The sequence below is a fragment of the Salvelinus fontinalis genome, chromosome 39, assembly GCF_029448725.1.
Source record: "Salvelinus fontinalis isolate EN_2023a chromosome 39, ASM2944872v1, whole genome shotgun sequence".
Classification (NCBI taxonomy): Eukaryota; Metazoa; Chordata; class Actinopteri; order Salmoniformes; family Salmonidae; genus Salvelinus; species Salvelinus fontinalis.
This window is the reverse complement of record NC_074703.1, coordinates 8,516,120-8,525,337: the sequence shown is the minus strand read 5'-3', so window position 1 is coordinate 8,525,337 and position 9,218 is coordinate 8,516,120. Positions and strand designations below refer to the sequence as shown.

The window sequence follows — 9,218 nt, the reverse complement described above, 5'->3', positions numbered from 1 at the left end:
AGCCCCCAGATAGCATATGATAGCAAAATGTGTAGAATAGCAGGATATTAGCTTTACAACTGCTAAGATTTCTCAGCCTGATGACAAAATGTGAACAAAAGCATGAGATGAGCTATAAAAAAAGCACATTTTCTTCCCTGTCTCGTGGCAAAAAGTGTAGAAGGGCAGGAAATTTGCTTTAAAACTGCAACATTTTCTCTTAGCCTCATAACAAAATGTTTAGAATAGCATTATAAGCTGCACCTTTTTCTCTATGCACCATTGCAAATGTGTTGAAATGCAGGAAGTTAGCTGATGTCCCCCCCCCCCAAAATAAAAAAATATATAGAAGCCCCAGGGCCCCCAAGAGGTAGTCCGGCCGTGTACTGTGAGGTCCCTGGCAACTCCGAGCCCAAAAAGCAGACTATAGCCTCCTTTTGTCAAAATGTAAGAGTCTGCTTATATTTTGCTGTCAGCACCCTACCAGTAGTCCTATTATAATGAAGAAAATGACAAAAGATTATACATCGTTGCATGAAGCTGCTGTGATCCAGTTTTAGTATGGAGCATCACTTCAACAAACTGTACTTTGCTGCACTGTTTTTCCAGCAGATGTCAGTCATGGATCAGCTTGTTCAATTCCAGCCTTGGTTGTCTTCATCGTCAGTCCTGAAATACAGGTTGTCACTATTTGGGCGTCAGGTACTGTAGCCTATTTCTATTTTTTAACCTTTATTTAACTAGGCAAGTCAGATAAGAACAAATTCTTATTCAAAATGACGGCCTACACCGGCCAAACCCGGATGCCGCTGGGCCAATTGTGCGCCGCCCTATGGGACTCCCAATCACGGCCGGTTATGATTCTGCCTGGATTCGTACCAGGGTGTCTGTAGTGACGCCTCAAGCACTGAGATGCAATGCCTTAAACCGCTGCGCCACTCGGGAGCCTAGCGTTTAAGAGCTTTGGGCCAGTAACCTAATCGTGCTAATTTGAATCACCCAGCCGACTAGGTGAAAAATCTGTATGTGCACTTGAGCAAGGCACTTAACCGTAATTGCTTCTGTAAATCATTATGCATAAGAGCATCTGCTAAATCTAGTTGGCGCAAAGTCATAGTTATGGCTAAAACCCACCTATTTCAACAATTTCTATTCTTAAAAACTCATTCTAAACCTAACTTCAAATTATGACCAAAAAAACATTTAGGGTTTTCATGATTTTTTATGATATAGTCCATTTTGACTTTGTGGCTGTGGTAACTGTCTTGTTTTGCACACTTTGTACAAAATAATAAAATGCAGTACTACAGGATATTTCTTAACGTAGCTCTTTATTAGTTAGCTATAACTGGCATGTTCACGTATCGCCAACCAGGATCAAACTGACCATGACCTAACCATTTGGGTGTTCTTAACCAATCATAGCACAGTATGATATGGCGGTAAAATGCATCCAATTATAATTCAGTATATTTACACATATGAATATTACAGTAACTTTTGACAACCGAAATAGGACCAGAAACGAAAGAAGAAGCGAGACACCCCACTTGCTGTTTATTCTGGTTCATAAACATCACAGAAACGATGCGTGCTCATCGATGGGGCAGATGTCCGTGTGTTGTTATGGTTCTGGAAGGTCAGATAGCTAGCAACAAGAAGCTGCCATGTGGAGAATCGTAGGCTCATTGTACATATTGTTATCGATACCATGTCTTGTTTTGAGATGTTTTGACTCTTGTCACGTCTATGCGAATAATGGCTAAAATTCACTAGCTAGCTAACCAAAACTGTAACGATAGCTAACCAAAACTGTAACGATGTATTTGAGAGACATGTGCACATTTATTTATTAATTTCAATAAAACATTGAGGGGAAATATCGTTTAAATGATATCAACAATCCTTTGATTCTAAGCCAACCCAGCCTGTTTTACTACATCAGTTTTGTTGCTAAACAACCCATCCGTCTATGAATGTCAATTAACTAACGTTAAGTAGACCAGAACCAGCTCCTATTGCATTGATGTCTATGCAAGACACACCCGGTTAAGTAGACCGTTACTGACTTTTTTTTGCCTCCAATGGTAAACGGCCTGAGTAAACTCTTCATTTATCCACCATCTTTGATAGGACTACGGTAATTCGTGGAAGGCAGCACACCTGTGTGAGGTCAAGGAACTTTGATTACAGATGTAAATACACAAGATTCCTACTAACCACGTATCAACCCCAGTTGCTGAATTTGGTTAGCTACACAGAAAAACCTTGAACCTTAAGGTTGAATTTCACATTTATTTAAACGTCTAATTTATCTCTGACAAACAACAAGGGGACAAGTCGATGCTCCAATCCTTGCTGCAACGATGGGAACAATACAAACACGCAGCTCTTGAGTATTTTATGGTGGTGTAGCGAACACAGTGTGAGGCACATGCTGGAAAGTCATTGAAATGTAGGTTAAAACCTGTTTGGGCTGCAAGCCCGACGTCGGTACAAATATGACAACATCCAGCTCAGCTGCAGGGCGCGAAATTCAAAATCTATTTTTTTTAAATATTTAACTTTCACACATTAACAAGTCCAATACAGCATTTGAAAGATAAACATCTTGTCAATCCAGCCAACATGTCCGATTTTTTTAATGTTTTACAGAGAAAACACCACATATTTATGTTAGCTCACCACCAAATAAAAAAAGACAGACAAGTAGCAGCAGCCCAAGTAGGATTCAAGTAGCATGCACAAGCCAACCTAACTAACCTAGAACCAACCTAAATAACCTAGAAAAAACTACCTCAGATGACAGTCCTATAACATGTTACACAATAAATCTATGTTTTGTTCAAAAAATGTGCATATTTTAGCTATAAATCAGTTTTACATTACTGCTCCCATCATAGCTACATCATAGCTACAGTCTGAAATCGACCGGGAGTAGCCAGAGAAAATACAGACACCAACGTCAACTACTAATTACACCTCATAAAACATTTCAGAAAAACATATGGTGGATAGCTAATGAAAGACAAAGATCGTGTGAATAGAGCCAATATTATTTTTGAAGTGTTTTACAGCGAAAACACAATATATCGTTATATTAGCTTACAACATTAGCTAGCATACGGCAGCATTGATTCTAGTCAAGCGCTAGCATAGCACAGTTCGACAGATATATGAAAAAGCATCCCAAATTGGGTCCTTATCTTTGTTGATATTCCATCAGAATGTTGTAACGGGGTCCATTGTCCAGTAGAGTCTTTAGTTGGGTTCCAGAACGAACTATTTCCCTCTTTGGTTAGCAAGCACAATGGCCGTGCGGCGCTAATCTCTCTTTCTTCAAAAAATTCTTCCGTCGCATCACATCTAAAGTCCAGAATAAATTGCAATAATATAATTAAAGTATATTGAAAAAACATACTTTAGGATGATTTTGTGACATGTATCAAATAATATCGTAGCTAGAGGTCATATTCACCTTTAACGAGCGTATTCCAGGAGCCGAGTCCAGGTTCTTCCTCGTGCCCAGAAAAAAAATTAAACTGCGCAGGTCTCACAAGAAGATGTTGTGTTCAGTCCCTAGAAGAGATATTCGACTGCTTTTTGCTCTCACTTCCGCATTACACCCAGATGAAGGCGTGTGACGTGTTTCTACGGTCCTAAGTGATATGACCTTTTATAGACAAGGTCTTAAAGAGAGACATCGCATTTTGGAAATCTCAATTCTGGATAGGAAATGGGCTGTAAAAATAGTTCTGTTCAACTTAGAGAAATAATTCAAACGTTTTTAGAAACTATAGACTGTTTTCTATCCAACAGTAGTAAATATATGCATATTGGAAGATCAAAAATTTCTTAAGAGGCTGTTTGAAAATGTGCGCATATTTTCCAGTTTTTTCAATATTCACCCTGCAGCCATAAGAAGTTTTAAACACACGCACACATTATTCTTAACTGACCTTTGGATTAGACACTAGATTGGATTAGATGTATTTGATACTATTTAATTTAATTTCCTAATACTTCTCTAATTTCTTAACCTGTCTATTGGCTTTCATTTTGGCAGAGGAACTGGGTATATCTGGGCATAAACCACAGCCCCCTCCTGTACTCCCTGATCAACCATGACTGCGTGGCCATGCACGTCTCCAACTCAATCAAGACGACACAACGGTGGTAGGCCTGATCACCAACGAGACCGCCTACAGGGAGGTGATGGCCCTGGCGGAGTGGTGCCAGGAAAATACCCTCTCCCTCAAAGTCAAACTGAAGGGGCGGATCGTGGACTTCAGGAGACAGCAGAGAGAGCAGGCCCCATCTAGTGTTCATGCATCTAACAGTCTAACTATTTACCCCATTGGCTTCTGTTTGATCTTTATTCACCTCTCCTGTCTGCACAGTCCTTTCAGACTATCCTTCTCTTATTTGCTTCTCTTATTTGCTACGTGAGCGAGAGAGAGTGTGGGCACGCATGAGTGTGTGATTCTTTGTGCCAGGGGTTAGGCACAGGTCGTTCCTCAACTGTAAACCCATGCCAACTGTGGTGTATGCAGCCAAGAGATAGACACATGACCACATGGGGATGGTAGTTCAGAGTGTACCATTGTCCAAGATACTTCATCTTTTCAAATCAAAGTTTATTTGTCACGTGCGCTGAATACAACAGGTGTAGAACTTAGTGAAATGCTTACTTACATGCTCTAACCAATAGTGCAAAAAAGGTATTAGGTGAACAAAAGGTAGGTAAAGAAAAAAAAACTGTAAAAAGACAGGCTATATACAATAGCGAGGCTATAAAAAGTAGCGAGGCTACATACAGACACCGGAAACATGACATAATACACAACATAGACAAGAACAGTTCAAGGACAGAACTACATACATTTAAAAACAGCACACATAGCCTACATATCAATACATACACAATATATAGGTCAAATAGGGAGGAATAAGTTGATCATTAGCTAAAATGTTTGTTGTCTGGGATGAGATTCAAACTCTCAACATTTGGGTTGCTAGACGTTTATGTTATGCGCCCACCCATCCAGCTACCCTACTTTCATGTTTGCCCTAAGTAACCATCTGTCTTACGCAACCATACTAACCATGACATGTCATACTAAATGGAGTGTCTTGGATTTCCGTACAGAATAATCTAAATGCTCTTACCAGTTGTAACAACAGTGTTCATGTATCTAACAGTCTATTTTATTCTGATACTATTTGACCCATTAGTTTATTTTCTATCCTTATTCAGTCTTCTTTCTGCACACTTACTGTGTGTAATGTGGGAAAAATATACAAAATACTATTCCTGAAGTCTAGGTCAGGATTTCCCAAACACCCAAGGCATACCGACATTAACGTAGTAAAGTGGAACCCCTGACTGAACAAACAGCTGACTTAAATACTGTGGGTCACACCCTTAATCAACAATGAGCCACACCTGGGACGGACAGCCCAACAAGGCTACGTTCACAATATCAACAGTTCTACCCCGTATTTATGTATGGTTCAAAGTCCCTTTGTGCCGGTGCCAGAGGTTAGGCATAGGTTGTTCCTCAAGTGCAAACATATGCCTACTGGGGTGTGTGCAGTCAATATCACATGGGGATGGGATTTCACAGGATGTACCCTTGGCCAAGATACCTCACCACAAGTTAAGCCTTTAACTCCTCATTAACAACTCTGTTTTCTGAGACCAAAACAGACAGCAAAAGTTTAATGCAAACTAGATTGAATATGCAACAGATAACGGAAATGCCTGATAAGAAAACCTCCCACAGATTGTGTTTGTCACTCACTACTCATTGAATTGACAAGCATGAACTACTTCCAGAACAGGTCCTGGTTCTCTGTGACTGAAGAGGTTTCCATATACAGTACCTCATCTTGACTTCTCAGTAGCCTCTCTTTTTTTCCACCTCATATTATCTCTTCCCTATCTCCTGTGTTTCTTTTCTATTTCTTTCCTTTCTTGTTACCCTCACCCTCATTCTTGCTGTATTCCTCCTCATCTTCAAAATGTTTCCTCTCCCTCTCTTCCACTGCACTCCCTATCACCAGCTATTGAGAATGAATATATACTAATGTAAAAACAATTACAATCAAATACTAAATAATTCATTATTGCAAATCAACGTATAGTGAGTTGTGTCCGTCATGTGTTTCATCTTAAAGATAGTGACCTTGGCCTTATCTGGTGCATAGGGACTGTGTCATAGACAATATTGTGCAAGCTCACATACAGATATAGTAACTTAATTTGATCACTCCTGTTGCTGAGAATTTTCCTGTACCGCAGGAAATTAAGATGAGCTTCGTGATTTACATACATTCACAGAAAACCCACACTAACACAATTATATTAACAGTACTGCACTTTTAATGTTGCCAACTTTTAATAGCCTGACCACTGATCAAGAAACATTATGGACTAAACATTCATTATTTTGCTATGACAATGCTGGTCAAATTAAGATTCTATATCTGTACAAATAGATAATAATACGTAACACAGTCAAAACACATGCTAGGAGTTAGGTTTGGATATGTTGTTATTATAGCAACAGGGAAGTAAAACGTGTGTTGTGGGTTAGATTCCCTAACCCCTCGTGACCCATATGCTGGGTATGTGTCAACCAAGTTTCTATGGATAAAAGTTTCTGCTACATGACTACAATATGTTATACTATGTTATAACATGGGTTATAAGCATTTGTGTTGGAGCATGCGTATGCAGGCTTTATTGAATTATCAAACACCACACTGTGATTAGCACATGAGCCATTTACATCTTAGCCCTGAGGGGGGCGATGTTGAGCGAGTAAAAAAATGTCTCCAACGTGGAGAGGTACTCCTCTGGGTGACAGCGCAGATGAGCAGCGTGCACAGACTCCTTCCACTTCCTGGTTTCCACAGTAACGCCCCGCTTCCTCCAGAAGTCGAGGACCGCCTCCATGGCGACGGGGTCGCACAGCGCGTCGTTCTCACAGAAGCGCGCCGGGGCGGTGACGGGGCTGTTGTAGAAGACCTGGACTGCGTTGTCGTAGTAGTGCACCGTCTGGGACTTGAAGAGCCAGAAGTAGAGCAGAGCGGTGTATCGCACCAGGGGCTCGATACGAGGGAACAGGGTCTTTCCCAGGCCTGAGGCACACACATAGACACACACAGGTTATTTTATTTACCAGTCAAGGTTAATTACATTTCAATTTTTTTTCTGTCACACATCCACACACAAACTAACTCATACACACACCCACACACCGTCTCAGTAACAGATAACTCTCCTTTCTCAGAGTAATAATCCAAACCGACAATCCTACCTCCTTTCCTTCCCCTCTCTCTCACCTGTAGCCATATGCTCTAACGACCCGATCACCAGGCTGTCATAGACATGTCCTACGACCCGTTGGGCCAGGCCTGGGTACTTGTGTGGCTCCCTGACCATCTGGCTGAGAAGCTGGGAGAAAGTGTACCCGCTGATGGAGAAGGCGTGGACCAGAAGGGGGCTACCTTTGAAACACGGGTCGTCAAGGAGCTCCAGGACCTCGGCCCCATACTCCAGCCCCAGTGAGGCCACAGGAAGTGCCACACAGTGCTCTCCACCGATAGGATGTCCAGGCCGCGTTCCAGATAGAGGTCCCGGTACTTCACCATGGCCCCCGGTCGGGCGCCAAGCCACGGGAAAAGGAGGAGGGGGGGACGGTGGGAGGAGGGCGAGGATGGAGAGAAGGATGGTACATCCAAAGCGGAATGGGTGAGAACTGAGGAAACGTCGTGGTGAGAGGGCAAGTCTGGGAGCAAGGGGGTGGAGAGGGAGTACGAGGGTGAGGGAAAAGGAGCGTCTAGATGTGAGGAGGTGGGGGAGATGGTGGGAGGAGAGGGGGATGGGATATCGCCCCCTGGTGTCCGGCTGGTGTAGTAGTAGGTGATGCTTCTGGTGACCCTCTGGGCTATGAACCGCCCCTCTCCCACTATCACAGACATGTCTGACCCCGAGTGGAAGCTACTGTGGTGAAGGAAATGGGGAAAGAATTAGAGCAGGATGGGAAGTTAAGTTACAGAGGGAGAAAACTGCCTGAGTGCCAGTCTGTGCCATCATGCAAACTCTTTGTCACTCATTGTCATGTTTGGCTTGACGATGACAGGTGTTGGCAAGACCACAAACAGATCTGGGACCAGGCCAGGAAATATGAGCAAAACAAAAAAATCTGAAATTCACTTGAGGCATAACCAATATACCTCAAATGAAATGAATGTATACCCTACATACACAGTCATGTGCACCCAGACACACATGTAAGGTTGTGGGATCCATCTTATGGGGATCAGGCTTGACTCTCATTTGGTTAGAGGGTGTAGGTAGTAGTCTACAGATACAGACTCAGTTGGTTAGAGGGTGTAGGTAGTAGTCTACAGATACAGACTCAGTTGGTTAGAGGGTTTAGGTAGTAGTCTACAGATACAGACTCAGTTGGTTAGAGGGTGTAGGTAGTAGTCTACAGATACAGACTCAGTTGGTTAGAGGGTGTAGGTAGTAGTCTACAGATACAGACTCTGTTGGTTATAGGGTGTAGATAGTAGTCTACAGATACAGACTCATTTGGTTAGAGGGTGTAGATAGCTGCTTTCCACTTTTTCTTGTAATAATTGCTCAAACAGTCTGTGACTGCGGTTGTGGGAAACCTTTTTTTGGGGTGACCCCTTTTTATAGCACATGCCCCCCAAAAGGTCTGTGCACAGCCCTGCCTTGGACTGTATTAGACCTCAAAAAAGCAGTCTTACAGCAGTCTTAAATAAAGGTTAAATAAAAACACAAATACAGGTCCATTTTCATCAGAAACAGACATTTGTTAATATGCTCTACTACTTTATGCCAAATAACTTATATTAGGCAAATAATTAAATGGTTAAATAGCTCAGCATCTGTCATTTCAACATAGCCAGTTTCACGCAACTTCTTCAAACAAAGCCAACGTCACACAGCAGGCAGCGTTCATAGAGTTCTGCAACTGTACCCCATGAAGAATTTGAGAATCCTCATAGCAGTTGAAAATCTGCCCAACTTCCACGGTCTTCTTTCTGTGAATTAACCTCTTTAATACATTCGAGCATTCATCGAACCGTCCGTTATAAACGAACTCGGTAGGGTTGGAAATAACCACAACTTTCAAGATCCTGAGTTTATTCGATTCTGCGCCGCCCCAGTCATTTCCGTGTCCTGGTTTTGCTCGTGC

General features: G+C 42.1%; 1 pseudogene; it reads right to left on the bottom strand.

The window, feature by feature from the left end:
• Nucleotides 1-4,599: 4,599 nt before the first annotated feature.
• On the bottom strand, nucleotides 4,600-9,218 carry LOC129838522 (uncharacterized; annotated as a pseudogene).